Source organism: Acipenser ruthenus, chromosome 27 (genome assembly GCF_902713425.1).
Source record: "Acipenser ruthenus chromosome 27, fAciRut3.2 maternal haplotype, whole genome shotgun sequence".
NCBI classification, from domain to species: Eukaryota; Metazoa; Chordata; class Actinopteri; order Acipenseriformes; family Acipenseridae; genus Acipenser; species Acipenser ruthenus.
In genome coordinates this window covers 3,112,267-3,131,843 of record NC_081215.1, presented here as the reverse complement: position 1 = coordinate 3,131,843, position 19,577 = coordinate 3,112,267, and the positions used below count along the sequence as shown (strand labels likewise).

The 19,577-nt window shown below is 37.8% G+C and overlaps 1 protein-coding gene across 6 annotated transcripts in view; it reads left to right on the top strand.

Annotated features, from left to right (window-relative positions):
- LOC117432391 (zinc finger protein castor homolog 1-like) overlaps positions 1–19,577 on the top strand; it is a 192,779-nt gene that overhangs the window by 87,698 nt on the left and 85,504 nt on the right. For all 6 annotated transcript variants that reach the window (XM_059002409.1, XM_059002410.1, XM_059002413.1 and 3 more), the window contains one exon: positions 11,030–11,080. The gene's annotated coding sequence lies outside the window, so the exon portion shown is untranslated. The remainder of the gene's footprint in view (positions 1–11,029; positions 11,081–19,577) is intronic.

Below are 19,577 nucleotides of genomic sequence, written 5' to 3'. Positions count from 1 at the left end.
GGTTTAATTGCTGCCGGTACTTAACCACATTGGATTTCTCTCACCTGACTTCCATGTTTTACCTGACAAAACTGTTTTATGAGAAGCTATTTCCTTCTAGACTGCCTGCTTCAAGCTGATTCAGAGCTACTGCGCAACAGACAGTTTAAGTTGGGACAGTAGTAATCAGTGATCCTTCAGAGGAAATCAATGTCAGATTCTTTGCTTGCAACTTTATACTTCTTTAGGTCAAATCTCATGGAGGTTCAGAGTTGGCTAATAGCCTGCATTTGTTACCCTTAAAGTGAAAATCTGACTTCATTTCATTGCCCCATACACTGTTCCTGTTTGCAAGCATCATCTGCAGAACCGATCCCTGTTTCAGATGTTAATAGCACACCCCTGTTGTTAGTGTCTTGGTGAGCTAGTTGTTGGATTAAAACATAACTGTGTATTGTTTTATTACAAAGTTCTGACTCTTGACAGTATGCTGTTTAAATGGTTATGGCTAGTATTCAGCTATTGCCACCGCTTTCCAGAAATGAGCCCCAGGATTGGCAGAGGCTGGTTGAGTTGAACCTGCAGGTTGTGCATCTCTGTCACCTTACTGGCTACATCCAGCTAAAACTCCTCAACAACCTCTATTTCAGTGAGCAAAGCCGTTGCCTGACAATTCACCTGTGTTTTGTTAAAGAAAAATGTTAAATCCCGGTGAAAATTGGTGCAAATAATTGATGTTCTGGGTAAATCTCAAAGGTAATATTGCACTGCCCCCCCTCCTTCCCCAGACACATACAGCATTGTTCACGTGTGACATCAGGTACTCGAGGTCACAAGGTCACGAGGTCAAACTCAAAGCCTGCCATGGCACAGTAACTTTAGCTCAGTGCCCCATTCTCAAGAGCTAAAACACTTCACAATAATGCAACTACTGATTATTATTATTATTATTATTATTATTATTATTATTATTATTATTATTATTATTATTATTATTATTATTATTATTATAATAAGCTCAAGTAACTCTAATTGGAAAATGTAACATCGTGCTGGGTTAAGGAGGGTTTTTGTTTTGTTTAAAATGCGAGCTGAATGAACAAACCCAACTAACTTTGAGACTTTACCGCATGTAATAGAACAGTATCCTAGAATAAGACGTTATAAAAATAGTGGAAATGCAGGAATAATCTGCACAATCGGACAAGTGGGCCTACCCAGGAATCAATACACATGGAAAAAATAAGGAAATAGACAAGTCTACAGCTATAACCTGTAATAAATAGCGCACGTCTTAGTGGAGGAGTTATATTTAGTCAGTGTAGATTCTGACACAGAGCTGCGTGAGGGAATCCATATTGACCCTAATTGGGTAGATTTTCCTCCATATGTAAGCAGGCTAAGGGTAAACTGATAGGGCTGCAAAATATCCCTCGCCTAAAAAAAAAAAAAAAGCAAGCTGGACGTACAGTAGCAAGTGAAGAGATTGGTATTTCAGCTGGAACCTGCCAAGGCTCGGGCTTGTTTTGGAAATAAATATTCGTTCGCTTGTTTTATTCTCAGTTGTAAACATGGCATTCAGACCGAAGGATCCTTTTTCAAGCCCGCCTGAAAGGGCTGGTTGAAAAGGTGTACCATTTCTTTGGGAGCTTCATCGAGATTTAATACAGTACTTTAAAAAAAAAATAAAAATTTAAGCTTGCAACTTTAGAAGTGGGCTGCGGTGTATATAATTAGACGGCTGCAAGGATTTCCATTGAACTGCTGAAGCTATAGTATCGAATAGGGTTTAACTGGATTGGGGATAAATACATGAAATTTAATTGAAATAAATATATAGTTATGTGCTGAAGGGCTTTTTGAAATCTAGGATTCGTGTCTCCTTTTCAGAGGCAAACACACACGCACAGCGAGCAGACATGGTTGTCTCTTCTCTCTTGGCTTACTCTGAGGCCCAGGGCAGCGGTCAAAGATGGTGCCGCTTTTTATTATTCAGTGACATTCGGGGACAGCAAAAAAACAAACAACAAAAAAAAACGCCAGCCCCTCTGAAGGAGGGGCTGGGAACAGTTCTGTTCTGTTTAAAGCTTCCATGGTTACCACTTTAAACATATACTTAGATATTTTTTTTTTTTTGTAATACTGTATGTAAAGTCTAAAGTCCTTCAAAGCCTAGGCTGATATAGATTAATACATTGTTACTATGGTATAGTATAACACAGCAAACATTTCTAAACCGAAAGCAAAACTGTATTGACTATAATTTGCACTATATACTGAGACAGATTTATCACCAAGGTTTTTTGTTTTTTTTTTAGCTCCAAAGTGCAACATTTTGTGTGTGAAGCGACAATAAAACTGTTACAAAGCCAGTAAAAAGCTGAATGTTTCATTTAAAAGTGTGATGAAAGTTGGATGTCACTCGTTTTGCAACATTAACAGTGTATATCCAATTTTCCTTTCACATAAAAAAAGAAAGATAATGCAAATTGCGTTACAGTATCCTGACACCTTCTTATGCATGATTCAAATCCCACTTTCACTCGCTGAAATACTAGTGGGAGCTGATTCTGTGTAAAAGCCCAGTTTAAATATCCCTTACCACAGTGCAGATTCCAGGGGATTCTGTTAGTATTGCAAAATGCCATAGCTGCTGCTACTTCTGCAGAATAGCAGCTGTCACCGGCATTAGTCCAGTATCAGTCACTTTAAATGTTACTGAGATATATCACATGGCTTTACTCCAGCTATATTACATATGCAAAACCGTATACGCACACCACGACCCCAAACTACTGCAGCAACATTAATCGATCTCCGGTGTTTTCTTTAACAAACAGCTTCCTGTCTCTCTATAACTATATATTTTTAAACCCTTTCTTCAGAACGGGCATTGTTCTAGCACTTTTAAATATGTGTATAATAATATAGCAATGAAGATGGTGTTGGAGGTTGTGGTTAGGCTACAGCCTCTCCATTTGGGCTCTATCATGTACAGTATGAGTTCACAGTGAAACCACCATCATACGAAGACCATCCCGCAAATAAGGCCATATTTTTTGTCCTGATTACATTGACTTCAATGTTTCTAGACCTTTGATATTAAGGCCACCCCCTATTCAGGCTGCACTGTGTTGGTCCCTTGACTCACCTTAATAGAGTATTTGTTTCTGTATTTATTTATTTGTTTGTCCTTTTTAATAAAAAATATAAGCTACATCCCTGTAGCTGCCCTTGCTCAGGAAGTTGGACACAGTTACAGTTTAGCTCCCCTTGAACCAGGCTAATACTTGTCTACTCCGATTAGGATTAGTACGTGTAGCAGGGACTCAGGCAGGAGCCTAGCAGCCCTGATAATCTAATAAATCAAGATAAAAAACTCAGAGATTGGTTTACTGAGGGCCTGGATTTACAATTGGACATCTGAGACAGGGATTAGCTTAGTATTTGGGCTGTTAAACAGGGAGGAGGGAGAAAAAAAAAGGCCAGTGAAGGTTTTATATTGTGGGATAGACGGGAAGTGTAACTCGGAGTGACAAGGTCAGGATAGGCCTTGTACAAAGGGCTTTGTTACAGAGGCCAATTAAAGGGCTTTTCCACAGTTATTACACTCTTGCCTCTTGTTGAACATATTGGAAGCTAATCCTGTCGGCGCACAGGGTGCTAGCACTGCCAAGCCAAAACAGAACCGAGCATGTATGTGGTTTATTGGCCCTTTTTAAGCGTGACTGCATCTCTGTAATAATTGATAGCGGCCTGGCAGTTAAACACAGGTGCCTTGTGGAAGACAGGTACTGGTTAGGGGCTTTAGGTTTCAGGATGGTCTCTGCTTATACGCAGCATTCCGAAATAAGCACTGCGGGTCAGTCTTGCTGCGTATCCAAAGGGAAGGTTGATAAGGAACAAAAAACAATGTAAGGGATACGAGTATGCAGCTAGATTCCACACCTCCAGCTAGTTAGAGTCCCAGTCAATACCATACAAGCAATGGAGCATGTAGTCACCCTGATAGGAAGGGGCAGCTTAAGTGTCCAGACATTCAAAATCCTTTCCTATCTTCTATTAGTGTTAGTGTTGTATTGATAAGTACTGGAAGACTTGACTCTTAGCCTGATCATCGTGCAATTGACAGTCTCAATGAGGTCTCTGTTGTGTGTGATGAAGCCAGCAGGTATAAGAGCCTCCCTGTTGGAGCGTGGGCAGCACAAATTTAAAAAAATCTGTAAAGTTCTGTTAATCTTTAACTTTGCTGGTCAGCTCTTAGTCTGTGTTGGTAAAAGCCATGCCTTTCCTCAACCTCTGTGCTGTCCCTGATACTAAGGTATGGTCCCTGATTATACTCCAGGATCCTGGAGGTGGGTCTCTCAAAAACCTCATCAGGTACTGCATCCCTCAAAACAGCTTGTAATTACATTCAGTAAATAGCTAAAGTAAAGAAATAAATCAACAGCGAGCAGGTAAAAATGAGCGCTTGAGAAGATTAAATGCCACTGAACCATGGAGGAACTTTTTAAATACATTTTAATCGAATACTAATGGCACGACGTGCTGCTGGAATAAAAGAGGCTGTCCGTAATGCCGGTGATTTATCCTTCACTTGAGTCGTTGTCTGTTGTTCCTCAACATATGGCTTGAATGTTGCGAGGTGTGCTGGGATTATTTCAGCCAGTGACTATCTAGACAACAGCAACACCTTCTATAACTGCCAATGAGAGCCACTGTATAACTGCTAATAAGAGTCACAACAAGAGTATTTTTTATTGTATTTTTAGAACTGGGAAATGTTTAGTGCAGGTGTTTTGGGGGGGCAAAGTCATTTCTGGAGACAATTTGAATAAATAAAAAAACTCCTAATTAATACAGAGTGTTCCTGTGTGCACCAAAATTGTTTATTGTAAAATCTGAATCTGTACAAATGACTGTATAATACAGCTGACAAGTACAGTAACAGGGGTTTAGTTATGTACAGTATGGAACAGCTACTTTAAACTACAAACTGTTTTCTGGTAGCCTGTGCGACTTGTAGTTGTCATCATAAATTACAGTAAGCATTCCGATCAAAATAAAAGATGCAGTATTGAGCACACTTTATTTTTACAACATCAGAAACTCTGAAAAAACGTATTACAAAAATCCTGAACCTCCACTGAATGCAGCTGTTTCCTTCGGCTGCTGAACAGAGCGGTTAATACATCAATTGATAAATAGCCTAATTTAAGTCCCAAAAATGGAGGCTGCGCTCCTCGCTGTCACATAGGCTCAGGGGCATATGTTAAAACTCTATTACATGATTGCACTGTTTAAAAGGAAAGACAAATACACAATGCCTGCTGTTGATTTCCATTCAGATAAGGAGCAGCTCCTGGAGTTTAGATGGTTTGTCTTTTGTGTGTTTGCTATATAGATATTGATGTGACTTTATGGTACAGTTTATGGCACAAGTTTTTTCGTCACAATAAAAAGTAGTCGCTACTGAGACTGGGGATGATCTTGGGGCTGAGTTGAGACAATTATAAAGGTCACACACACACTGTGTTTGTGACATTCTGCTTGTTGGCGCATTCTAAGAATCAGAACTGTGTTGCCATGAAAAAGGCTTTTGAGCTGTATGTATATTGCACACAGAGTTGAATACTTTGCAGAAGGCTAGTAAAGTACCCGTGTAGCATTGTGCATGTCCAGTTTATTGATGTAGGCCATGCACTTTCAATATCACTGCAGTCTAAATTGGCTGGAGCACTGAGCCACTCCACTAAGAGCACCTTTTTTTTTTTGGTCTCAACAGGAAATTGTTAACAGTATCATTTTGACAATTAGCGAGGAAACAGGGAGACAAATAGAAAGCCAATTACCTCTTTAAGCTAGCTAAAGGCCATTTTAAACTGTGTGCCCATGACATAATAATGTTTATGGTAAATATTTTAGTCAGAGCGAGCACTTGGTGTGAGAGGATAGAGAAGAAAAAAAAAGCATCAATCTGAGAGACTGAGAATAATTTATTAAGATCTGAGACGTGCCAATTATGTGGAAAGGACCTAAAAGAAAAAAAAAAAATCTAACTCTCCAGGAACCGCATACATGATTGCAATCTTGATGAAATCCCTCTGGATCTAATGAGTTGATTTTCTGCTGTTAATATTGCATCTGCTGATGATGGATTCGTTAAGATAATGGAACGAAGCTAAAATATAAATGACTCCCTGTCAAGAAGCAGATTTTCGTCATTTTCCTTCTGACATTTCTTCCATGGGGGTTTGTGGGGCCGTTTTGTGTTAAGAATCACCAGATCTGGCATACTAATTCTTCATGTACTATTCTAATTTTCCTTACTCCTCCACCCTCTCTGTAAATATTTTCTGTTCAGCTGCAGCTGTGACACCCTCGCACTTAAATGACACTTTTTATTTTTTATCGTTATTATTATTATGAAATAAAAAGCATAGGGTGGTGTGTATTGTGTTTCTTACTGTAGATGGCCCCTTTCAAGACAAACACATTAATTTAACGTAACCGTTTTATAGCAAGATAAAGAAACCCAAATTGTTGTTGTTGTTAATAATAATAACAATAATAATAATAATAATAATGTATTTAAAAATGCCAGGTAGGGTGTTTCATTAACTCATTCCTATCTAGTTTAAAAAGAGATTTAATTTGCGTACGAGTCAGTGGTGTTAGTAAACCAGCCCAGTAAAACGTTTATAATAACGCACATACACACAAACACCATCAACGTTCAGTGTATCCAGAGCTGCTGACTTCCTCCCAATCACTAGCTATTTTATCATTATCTTAATCGCTATTGTTGTCAAGTTTCATGCCTGGCCTGACCTCTCCTTTGAGGAGATTATTGTGTTGTTTTTTTCTTCTTTTTTTTTTTTCTTCCCTCCCTGTGGTATTACCAGGGCAACTGTCTGGTCTGTCCCTGCCCCAGGCCTTTTCTCCCCTGTGTCACTTTTTTTGTCCTTTAACATGGTTTTCCTAAAAAGTTTTTTAATCAATCAAGTGTGAGGCAGAAAATAGGCTTTGTCACGGCTAGGCCTCGGGTCTTGTGATGCCTGCTTAGTGCGGTGACAGGCCCTCAAAAGAGATAAAAAGGAATATTTTTTCAGGAAAACCTTGGTTTCCATGGCACCACCACTTGTTGCACATCTCCTGCCATTCTTAGCTCCTGCGTGGGCCCAAAATTTCAAAGAAGGGGACAACGTACGTTTGGCATTGGAGGCAGCTGCCCCTAAGCCACGTGGTGTCTCCTCTCTCAAGGGGAGTACGAGAATAGGCCAGCGGAATTGACAGCAAAAAAGGGGGCCTGCTAGGTTCTGTCAAAATATGCATAATCAGTAGTATTTAATAAATGTTCAATTTTTCATTGTCCCTTTTCCCATTTGAAAAGTTACTTGAAGAGGACACATTTGACTTGACAGAGGGAAAGCGATTTGCCTTTAAGGACTGGTTGTACAGTTGCATCAACCTCCCATAATTAATGAGTGCTTTTTATTGGCTGCGTCCAGGTAAACAAAAGATGGCTTTTTTATACTTTAAAAACATGACAGTGTTGTTAGTAAATACATCTATTAATTTATTTTTTGAGGATTTTTTTTTCTTTCTTGTAAATTCAAAAAGCGGAAACAAAATTGTAAACAAGTCATTTTGAATAATAAAAATAATAATGATCAATAGACTCTAATTGGGTGTATTTTTAACTAGTTCAAATGTTATTGATGAGCACACAGGTATTCAATTATATAGAAGTAATGGGTCTTGTAAATAGTTTAAAACATTAATATTGTGTCATTCAAAACATGTTTCGAAGTATATTCACTAGAACAAAAATTAAGCCTGGATGCAAAGTTCTCAATTGAGCTGAAAAGTAGCTGACCAAAGTAGCTACATTTAATGTTGAGAATTTAAATGTTATAGACCTAATTTGAACTGTTTCAGTACCAAAAACATTTACGCGTGCAGAGGAAAATGCAGGTTTCTGTGTTGAAGGAGATGTCCCCACCTGGAGTCTGTGTGTATTTTGATTTACGAGGTACATTGATAGTTATGTTGTTATTTGTGTTATCTTACTGTATATCAGAGCCTTCATAAGTTCTGAAGTGAAGGAGACATTTTGTGAACCTTAAAACGCTTCCATAACATCGCTTCTGCTTATAATATTCCACTGTTCTGTTTGAAATATAATGAGGCACATATTATAAAAATAGAGTCAAACATGTGCAGCAGTTGTTTGATACCATAATAGTTTTTAGTAGCATTCATTTTCCTTCTACAAAAAAGTGCATGTATGACTAAACCTGATTATAAGCGTCATACTGTAATAATATCTTATTATACAAAACACCTCATTTTGGCTACCTTTGATGCAAAAAATCAGCTCAAGAGTATTCCTTGATACAGAATTGTCATGCCAGGCGAGTGCTTTCTTGTGATGAATACATTACAATGATTACTGTGCAAACATCGTCTCTAATTACTGACCTCCTTGCCATTGTACTGCGCATCTTTTCTATAGGTTTGTTTTTTGTTGTTGTTCTTGCTTTGTTTATTTCATCTACACCAGTTAATGCAAAATATTCCATTCAATGTCAATTCAAACATATGTTAATTTCACAAAAACTATGACCAAACAATTCAGCACTTTCAAGTCGCTTGTTTCTTTCATAACATCAACATGGAATTGTCTCCTTTCCAAAAAAAAAAACAGTTGTTAATTTTGAAAATAGTATCCATCTAGCCAGAAATATTATGAAAATGACAGCAAAACAATAGACTGTTCTGGATACGCTGGTGTAGGTGGTATATTTACAAGTCATTGTATATCCTGCTTGTATTTATTAAGGGAGTTCTGTTGAAAAGGTGGACTAGTAACAGCTGAGACTGGGTTGCTGAGTCATATTTTATTAATGATCAAGGTGGCAATTGATTTGTTCATTTTACATTCCGTGCTGTGTTGTATTAAATAGTAATACAATAGTATTTTGTGTATGTGGCAAGACTGTCTTTTTTTTAACCAAATGTGTTTATCATCAGCACTGTTGTAGTCGTAGTAGTAGTAGTATTGTATGTGTGTAGAGCCACCTCTTCAGTGTATAGGTGTGTGTAACATAATGTTTTTTTATTTATTTATTTTTGTAGCTGACTTGGCCAACACTGGGCTACCATTATCCCTCCCAAACAATAATAGAAAACCAAGGTAGCTTAGGAATGTAGTAATGATGCCAGCGTTGTATGCCACAGGTTTGCAAAGTGGAAATCTTTGAATCTTGATTTCACAACTCAATAATAGGTACATATTTGTCATTCAGAAACTATTTATAGTACAAAAAGAACACATTCCTGATCTTTAGTAACAACTTTATCTGCCTCCTTCGGTGCGTGGCTCAGCAGGTTTCTCACATCCGAAAAGAAAAATCTTTCCACTGATGTTTTGTGACTTTCCATTGTGGTTCATGTTAATACGAATGAATATATAATATGTTTTCCCTCTAAACTTTCTCTTGCAAACACAAGTTGAATATTGGGCACTCTGAAAGATAAATACAGTCCTCTGTAGTGGCTTTCTCTTAAGCCACGATAATGAAGCGAAAAGTTTGGTTTCAGTGCATGTAAAATGTGATCAGGGGAGTTGATTTAAATAGAGGGCACGGCAGCCTGGAACAAAAACAATTAAAGGAAAATGAAAGAAGGCCCCCAAGGGTTAAAAAATAGAAAATTAGCAACATGCATGCTCCACTGTACGGCTCCCCCATCCAAACTCAGCGCGCCTGCATTGTTATGTACGATCGGATCTGCGAATTCTTCCTCTAAGCTCCTTGTCACATTTTGACTTAATGAAGTGCAACTTAGAAGGGAATTGGGTTCATCATGCTAGTCGCACGACGCTCCCTTGTTGTCAGAAAACAGGGGCGGCGTGGGACCGAAGCGCTACAGCGCGAGTCGTTATCATTCCGGTCAGTCTGTTTAACACAAAATTAAACAAAGAACTAATTAGTGCCTCATGAATTAATAACTGCACTGTTGCTGAGTAGAAGTTAGGTTGCCGAGGGGAGATATAAAACAAGTAGGAAGATCAGGTTAGAATTATTATTAATTTTTTCTCCCACTTCTGCTCTCAAGGTTACAAAACTTTGCAAATAAAGTTGCTCTGTCACTGTCTTGGCACTGGCATTGGGTTTGAGGGAGCTTTAAAATAAAACTTTCATTTTCTGATCTGAAGGAGCAGTGAGGAAAAATAGATGACAATACAGAAAATAATTTTCTCTGAATATTTGTTTAAAATTGCCTGTCAAAAATGAGTACCTTGTTTGGGAGTGGGGTAATATCCAAAATATATTGTTGTTGTCCTAAAAAGGGACATGATAAGCATTTATTTCCCCACCTCATAACCATGTAAACAATATTAAACAGTGTGATACTACAGAAATGCATTGGGTGTTAAAATAACCGCAGGTAAAGTATGTAAGGCTCTTTCCTGTGTGTCCTGCACACGTCTGTCTTAAACTCCCCGTCCAAACACTGTACCCGGACTTGATGGGAGACAGAAAGGGGTTACAGTTGGGTCTATTTCACTATCTTTCTAAACATTTTCTGAAAAAGAAAAAGGACACCCAAAGCTCTAATGGAAGCATCTGCAAGGTCATATTGGCTAACAAAATCCTCCCTTCAATCAGATTGTAGGATTACAGATTCTAAGTAAATTGGCATTATTCACCTTGCATCGTTGCTAAGCTGGGCTAAAATATTCAGAAAACAGGTTAACCCAATACTCGACCTGCTGACAGCTTTGTACAGGATCCCTTTGATCCCATTCTGCTTCTAAAGGTAACGAAGGTAGGCCGCTTTCTCATACACCACCCCCTCCCAGGTTTAAAGTGGGGGCCAGCACAGGTCAGGTCACTCATTGTCATAGTGCCACAGATACGTCTTGTTTGTACCAAGGCTGTGTGATAGCATTGCTTAAGCATGCGGACTGCTGCATGTCAGTAGGTTGTATATTTGCTTTTCATTGTGCTAATTCCTTGTATCACTTTCTTTTTTTTTATAGGATGAAGTAATTTCCAGTAAAGAGTAATTGCTCCCACAAAAAGAATACAAGGTAGGACGATACACAGTATGCGTCTTTACAGCCTTAACTACTGCCCTATTAAAAAAAAAAAAAAAAATGAAAAGCACACTCACATACTCACACAGTTGTCCTTTAACAGCATGCCATATTTTGTATCACCTTTTACGAGACTTTAAAATTGACAACAGCAAGGATGTAACAACAGCTATGATTGGCTGGTTAAGCAGTAATCAAATGGTAAAACTCAGGTTAAAGTGAGGAGAATCTTTCTAGGTTTAAAAGCCTTTTTTTATTTATTTTTTTTTAAGTTTTTGTGATTTGTAGCTGTAATGGGTATCGAGAGAAGATTTTTAAAAGGGCAAATGCAAACGACCTTCCTGCCCTGTAAAAAAAAAAATATATATATATAAAAAAAATATCAAATGACAGAAGTTTTCTAGCTTCTATTACTAACTTCTAAAATGAACACTGCCCCTCCTATACTTTACTGTAGTATTGGCACTGCTTTTGTAATTAGGACATATATATGGTGCTGCAGTATTTCTGGTAGTGCTTTAGTATAGTACATTTTCCTACGGCCTGTGCCAGATGGAGTAGACAGTGATATTTGATATCATGTCGGATGATCTCTCCAGTAAAAGGAATGCTTTTTAAGAACAGCAATAATTAGGCTAGAGTTGTGTAGTGCAAAAAAATTATATATATATATATATAATATTTCCAGTCTCCTGGGGTTTACTAAAAGAGATAATTATTAACTAGGTGTACTGCTAGGTGTTAAAAGTGTAAAATGTAATTGCAGCCCTTTGCAATTTAATTGGCATGTAGATAGTTACTGCTTACAATATTGTAGTGGCCCCTCAATAAGCACGTATTTGTTTGTACTGATATTCCACATTTTACATTATTAAGTTTTTCCCATGTTGAAATGCAAATCGTATTTGCATTGCTGAAAACATCATTGTGTCAAAGCTGCCGTCTTGTAGCTTCTAAGATTAGAAATGTCCAGTCTGCTGGCTGCATGTTTGAAGGTGGTTGTTTTCCCAAACTGGCTGTTCACACCTGCTAAGTATATAAAGCTCCGCAGTTTATAAGCTGCAGTCGTGGACTAAATTTGCATTTTTTTATTTGTTTTTATATTAGCTGCATCTTCTCCTTAGCAAAGTGGAGGCAGACTTGGGAAATAAGATTTTGCAGCAAAAATCTTGATAAGTTGTATATTTGAGATTATGTCTCTTAAAGAAGACACACACCATGTACAAGAATGCTGAAGGTATTAAAACTCCACAATAACTGGGCTTCACATACACTACTGCACAAGTAGTATTTATTAATAGCCCAGTGTATAAACCTATAAGTGTATTATAGTTGCACATGCCAGATGGGTGATTGCATATTGGGATCGTTTTATTAAGCTTATTAAACTGAAAAAAATACATGAAAAAAACTAAGAAGAAGCGACTGAACTCGAATGTCTCTAGCTAGTTTTGTAAAGTTAAAACACTGAAATGCACAGGCTCAGTAAATGTAGTTAATCAAAAAAGCATGCCGGCACAGGCACCTTTTACATTATAACCCAATCCTCAATGTGCATCATCCTGGGTAGCTGGAGTATAGTTACGTTAATTGGGTTTTGATATACATAACTCAGCTAATCAGAAAACCCAATTGGATGTGCATGGTGCAAGCAAGGCTTAGACATTCCACTAGGATCCAGGATCCTCAGAGACAGCATCTCCCAGAACTGCCTCTGTCTTCAACAGTGGAAAGAAAATGAAATTGATGAATTTGTTTTCATTGGTTCTCGTCTTCCTTAGGGAGTAGCCTACTTTTAATTATACTGAAGAATTTTTGTGTTGCTGTTTTAAAACAACATTATACAATACTTTTGTCAGTTCAGCCCTAAATCTTATGACTGTCGGGTAATGGTATGTTTTGAAAGCAGACGTGGTGTCATTTTTATTATGTCTACCTTTACAAACTTGCTTGGATTTAATATCTTGAAGGTAACATAAAAAAGCAAGATGTGGAAAAAGCTCTCAACTTCAGCTTTTGTTTTTTCTACAGTGTTCAAATCATTGATAAAACATTTCAATTTCACTGGCCCCGCTTATAAAAACGGATCAAACTGTGATCATTTTAACCAGTTCTACGTTTTCAAAGAAATTAAACTGTGCAGGTTACAACAGAGATCGCAGGCTGATGAATATTATTAAACCATACCACATAAACTTAATGTTAATATGGTGTCGGTAGCAAAAATAGCAAAATACTTTTTAAACGTCTATTATTTAGCTGTTTGGAGCATTGTTGAGATGTAAAACTATGCATGCAAGAACTCCTTAAATAATTTGTTAACATGAAGGGTGTAATATGATCTATAAACTGTTAACTGTTAATTATCAACAGTATTTCGAGTTTCAACTGTTAACGGAAAAATGCAGCAGTCCTCCCCCCCCTGCTTATTTTGGGGGGGCTTTTGAGTTTTTGATGTGGCAAAACAAACCAGGGCAACATGGACACGGTGGTGCTGTGTAAATATTTATGATGTAACATCTCCATGTGAATAGACTTTCTTCAGAATCCATCCATCATTCCCGCCAAAAAATGAAAGCCCTCCTACCTTCGCCCGGGCCTGCAGGCAGCCTGGACGAGAGCAGCGTGTCCCTTTCGCCCAAAGCATTTGTTTTTCTCTTGACTTTCAGCTGTCCAGCTGTGAGGGCATTTTATTTTCGTTTGTTCCCCTGGCTTTTATTCATAAAAACTTCAAAGCCCATTTCGCTCATTGTTTCTCCAACGTGATCAGTGGCCCTGAAAATGCAAAAACAGACAAATGCGATGTAGGTCAAATTAAAGCTGTTTCGCTTGTGTCTCATGAATGAGGAAAGAGAAATTCTTACTATACGTTTGTAGAGTCGTGGTTACTCAGCAGCCAAATGACATGTTTCTTTTTTCTTCCCTCTTCATCGGGCATGTGATTCAGTGACTTGCACCTCTTCCTGAGTGTGGCGTTAGACAGGCTAAACCAGTAGTTAAAAATGTATTACATCTTGTATCTATGGAATCAAATCTAAAGCACTCTAGGCTGCAGTACCAAAAGTTGCGAAAGCTTTTTCTGTTTTTGTTCTTTTAATTAATAACAAGACTTGAAAATAATGCACGCTGAGAAACATCTTTCCCCTTGAATTTTGTTCTCCGGTAGAAACCTGTTATTATGCTGGTTTTATTCTCCAGTAGGTTCCTTTTGGTGCTTTTTCCAGAACTATGTTTAACAAGCTATTTTATTTTGTGTCATCCAGTGTTCCAGAAAATGATTAGCAGTTGAAAATTAATTAGAAAGTCAACTTGAAATGCCACCAGGGGGTCCATTTCGCTAATATGAAAACTGTTTCTGGTAGGCCAACTGTAGATTTAGGCTGATTGATTGATTATTTGTGAATGAGTGACTTTTTTTATTTTAACCAGAATGAAACTACTGATGAATCTATGGGCTCCTGTTAACTTCCATCGGCGATAGGAGGTTTGTGTGTGTTTTCTCATGTAGAAAGGGGGTGTACTCCCCTCGATTTGATGTGACAGGGTTGCATTAGTTCAGCACACTCCTAACTGAGATCTTTATCAGGTTGTGTGTGGTGGTGCCCCATAACTGCAGCATTGAGACAATTTTGCATTTCATTGCATCATTTCTAACAAATATTATTATTATTATTATTATTATTATTATTATTATTTGTTTATTTAGTAGACACCTTTATCCAAGGCGACTTACAGAGACTAGGGTGTGTGAACTATGCATCAGCTGCAGAGTCACTTACAACTACGTCTCACCCGAAAGACGGAGCACAAGGAGGTTAAGTGCTCAGGGTCACACAATGAGTCAGTGGCTGAGCTGGGATTTGAACCGGGGACCTCCTGGTTACAAGCCCGTTTCTTTAACCACTGGACCTTATATTGAGAAATATTGAGAAAAAAAGGCATTGTAGATATGAATCAGTGGAAAAACATTATTGGTCAGATTTTGCAACTTAATTTTCCTCTCGATTTGCCAGAATTTCAAAGCTTACCCTCCTTCTGTGGTTTTGGAAACGTTGATATGGATTATAATAATAATGGTGTCAGTCTGACCTTGCCTTCATTGTTACATTGTACAGTTCAACTACTGTCATGAACGATCTGGGCCATGACATAAACAGAAACTGAAGTTGTATAATTACATATTTGACCTGTTCGCAAAAACCTTGCTCTTCAGAGTATGCAAAGTGAGAGCTTTCCGAAAAGTTACGAAGCCGTGAAGGGATCCATACAAAGCAAGTCCATTTTTCATCAAAAGAAAAAAAAAAAGATTGTTAGCAGCCCATGTTTTTGTTTTTATTTACGGCACTGTTAAGTGGTAACCAGCACAATTCAACATTAAAGAAGCCTCTGCATTCTGCTACGGTATCACTAAGGATGGATGACAGTTTTTTGAGTAGTTTTTTTTTTCTCCATTCAAGCTTTCAATACCTTTCTTTCCTCTCTTTCTCTTGATCCTTTTAGCAAGCATAAGGGTTTTACTTTACTCCTTTGTCATCTTAATTGATTGCATTAACCTTTTGAGTATTGAATTTCCAGTGCATCACGCAGAGCACAATGTGGAATATTATCATAATCTCTCAGAGTAATGGACACACTGCAATCAACAATTCTTTAGGAAAAGTACATCTTTGAAAGATGGAACGTCTTATTATTTCCATACAAAGGCTACACCAGGCCATCAGGCATCTAAAAACTTTATATTCGTTTCTTTATTAACCTCAGCTTACTGTCTTCAGGATATTCCAATAGACCGATCTTACTTTTAACTCTCATGTTTTGGGGGTTTCATGTAGAACTTTGTGTTTTATTAGTTTCTGTTACAATGACCAGAGCTAGGGTTAGGGTTATTTCAGTTACAATGACCAGAGCTAGTAATTAGTGCATGCATACGAATCATTGTGATCAAACCACTTAGCCATTTCAATGGCCATATCTTGCATATATTCTGTATTATTATCATCATATATAGCATCATCATTTATTTATACTGTTCAACTGTGAATTACCCATATCTGCTTTCCCTGCTTTTAACATCATCTAAAAGTGGTCACTACCAACAGAGAGTCTTTCTATACAGGTGATCTTTGTTCTTTGTTAAAGGTATTAAATGAGATACTGCATTTAGATTGAAGTACAGCCCCAAATATATTCTTTCACCTTTCCACAGTTTACAGGATAAAGCCTGTTTTTGAGAATGGGATCAATATTTTTTTTCCTTGTTTTCATAATTTCAAATTTTTCATATGAACATTCCAAGAGTTTTCTTTTTTTTTCTTTTTTGAACCGCTAAAAATAACTGCTGATTCGATCCGTCAGAACAAAGGTAGGGTTTCCATAGCACCCTACAGTCAAAGAATGAACCTATGGTCCCACTGTCCCATGCACAGAATGGTCAAGCGAGCACCTAATGTGATTTACTCCGTGACTAGGACAACCAGACTTAATGAGTTAATAATAACTGTGTTCGATATGGCAGTTTTATATTTTTGTATGTCTTTCAGCAATGTCAACAGCAGACCACTTAAGCAAATACAGGATCACTTCTGCAAGAAAGCAGATTGATGTTTAGGAAGAACAAGGATAAAAGAAGCAGCCTTTTGCTGGTTATATAAAACAACTGTCATTAAATAGAAACACTTCATATATTTGCAGTTCGACGAGAGTTGTTGACACAGTTTTAGTTGAATTTCTAAATCATACAAAGAGGCTTTCCCTTATATGGTGTTGTCCCAGACACAGCCACCTGGCTTTTTCTTTTTTTACAGCCTCTTTTGTAGTTCAGGATTTATTAAACAAAACATTGAAAACTGGAAAAAGAGAAACAGACTTTTCAGACCTAAATAGAACAGTAAACATCAGCACAAATGCATTAATTGATTGTTGTGCAACAGGCAGAAAGCTGTGTTATCATGTTTCCGTGGCAACAAAGAAATTATTGTCAGGTCGCTTAGATGAATTGAAGCAAAACACCCTTTAATTCATGGCAACTCTATTAGATTTTTTTTCGGCTAGAAAAAAAAATCAGTTGAAAGGGGACCTCATGTGCAGACAGACACAGTTTTTGATCAATAATTATTTTAAATCGGGCGACACATTAGCAGTTTTGTGGTGCTCTCAGTTGACTTATTTCTAGAATTTTCAGTTGTCCCATAATATATATTAATTATGAAAATATATCACCTATACACCTGACTTTTCCCTTTGTTAAAACATACTGTTTTTCACGCATTATTTTCAACTGAGTAGCACAGTTGCGATGCCACATCCCCTTTGCTGAAGCTGCGAATGAGTTTACAGCTTGGGAGGGACTTGGGTCCAGGGAGGAAAATAAACCAGGCCAAGGCATGTGACAGACAGTATAGTCTCTTATTCTTTGCTCTAACCACTGGGCCACACAGCTATGCTGTCTACTGAAGTTAGAGACAAATAGTACCGATTTAAGAAGAAAAGCTCACATTTCTATTGGCTTGTGTGGCATTTCAGACATTGGCCTGAAACCTTTCTGTCATGTGATCACAAACACATAATGTAAATGCATTACTAGATACAGAGGCTTTACCTTACATCATTAATTTGTGCTTGTGCAGTATTTCAGTTTTGTATGAAGAGGCTGTACATTGGTGGATATTGCATGTGGTATTGTTACAGGAGGCTCTGATGGTCACAAGACAAATAAACTTTCAATCTCGTCAGATTTAGTTATTACGCTTGAGTGGATTAATAAAGAAATATTATTAAAACAAATGTAAATGCAAAGTTAGATATGTACAAAAATAGTACAATGTGGAATACAAAATTAAATTAATAAATACATACATAGTAACTTAAGATTGCTAACACCTGTAACACTTTCTTTGAAAAAAAAAAGTTGCCTTTCCTCTAAAAAGCATGTTGCCTGCCCATGCTATCTGAGCCCTCTCTCTCGCTCACTCCGTCCTGTTCAAAGACAGGGATAGAAAAAATCCTTATTGATCTAATCTGGTTACCGCTTGCTATTTTCAACAGTTCCATCTAAAAGCCCCCCCACCCCTCCCATCTGCCTGACCTACATGACGGTCACATGTCCTCGGCTCCCTGGCTTGTTGTTTTATGGAAAATGAGGGAGAGATAAAGCCACAGGGTTTTAAGTTTGATCCCTGTCTTTCTTTTGAGGAGGTCTGACGCAGAATAAGATAGTGCTGTCCAATGATGTTTAACCAGGCTCCAAGTCTGATTGGATTCTGCCTGTGCCACTGCTGTTCCTTTCGTTTTCCACAAACAGCAGCACTTGCAGCACTTTACCGGAATCCGCAGATTGCCGACCTGACAGATTGTGTTGCTTAAGAGGACGGGATGGGAGGGGAGGGGGGAGAGAGGGTTGTGGGGAGGGGAGGGGGGTAGTATTTGTGATTTGACCGAGTAGTCCCCTTCACACTATTAACGGCTGCTTGTAAATTTTCTGCTGTCCTTGCTGTTCAGTCAATTACGGTGAAAGAGGTTTAGTAATTTTATTTCTTCTTTTTTTTTCAGCTTAGCCTATTGCTATCTCTTTTGATTTTGTATTATTATTAACAAAAGGTGACCATTTCTGAAGGTTACATTAGGTGTTGCAATGAACACTGCCCAAGTGAGTAGGCTGTGGGAATTTAGTTTGGATAGGTGACCCAGCAGTTCCCACCCTAGTAATTTCAAACAGTGCCCCCCCCCCCCCCCCATGCTTCATTTCATCACTCCCACATTGACTTGCCCTGTGGTTTTCTCTTAATAAAAGATGTGCAAAAAAAACTGTCAAAGGCGGTTTGTTTTGTAGTAGTTTAAGTAGTTTGGTTATCAGTAACCTTGTAAAGTTTTGTATTTTGTCTATGAGGGAGCAAACGGAGAAATACGTTATTACCACTAAGGTATTACTATTAGGATTATTTATATTATTAGGATTATTAGTGGCAGTAGTAGTACAGTACTTAATCTTTGTACAATCTTACTTAATTACTAGATAAAGAACCTTGAACTTTACATTCCCAGGTATTGGGTTTGAAGAGCTTACCTGTCTGGGAAAAGCTAAGGGTTCTCTTTAGACCAGCATTGCTGTTAAAATCTACTCCACTGTCAGTTTTCTAGTCACTTTCGATCCGTAACATTTGGTTTAAAATAAAGACTGGCGAGTACATTAAAGCCTTAAAAACGTTGTCTTTATTGTGCCAACTGCGGTCTAAGCCTTTAAAAGGTGTTTTAAAAGCACCGTTCTTTTAAATAGGACACAACTTTAGAAATTTCTGGAAGGTTTGTGTGTTTTATTCTACAGGGATGAGACACAGAAGGGAACATTGTATTTGCCACAGTGGGCCATATTCATAAAGAATTAGCAGTTTAGCAGGTAAACCAAGAAAATAAGTCAAGTGGACAAAACGTTTGTCTGGTTTATACTGTATGTACTGTAGTTTTACTTTATAACTGTATAGGGCTGTGATGCACT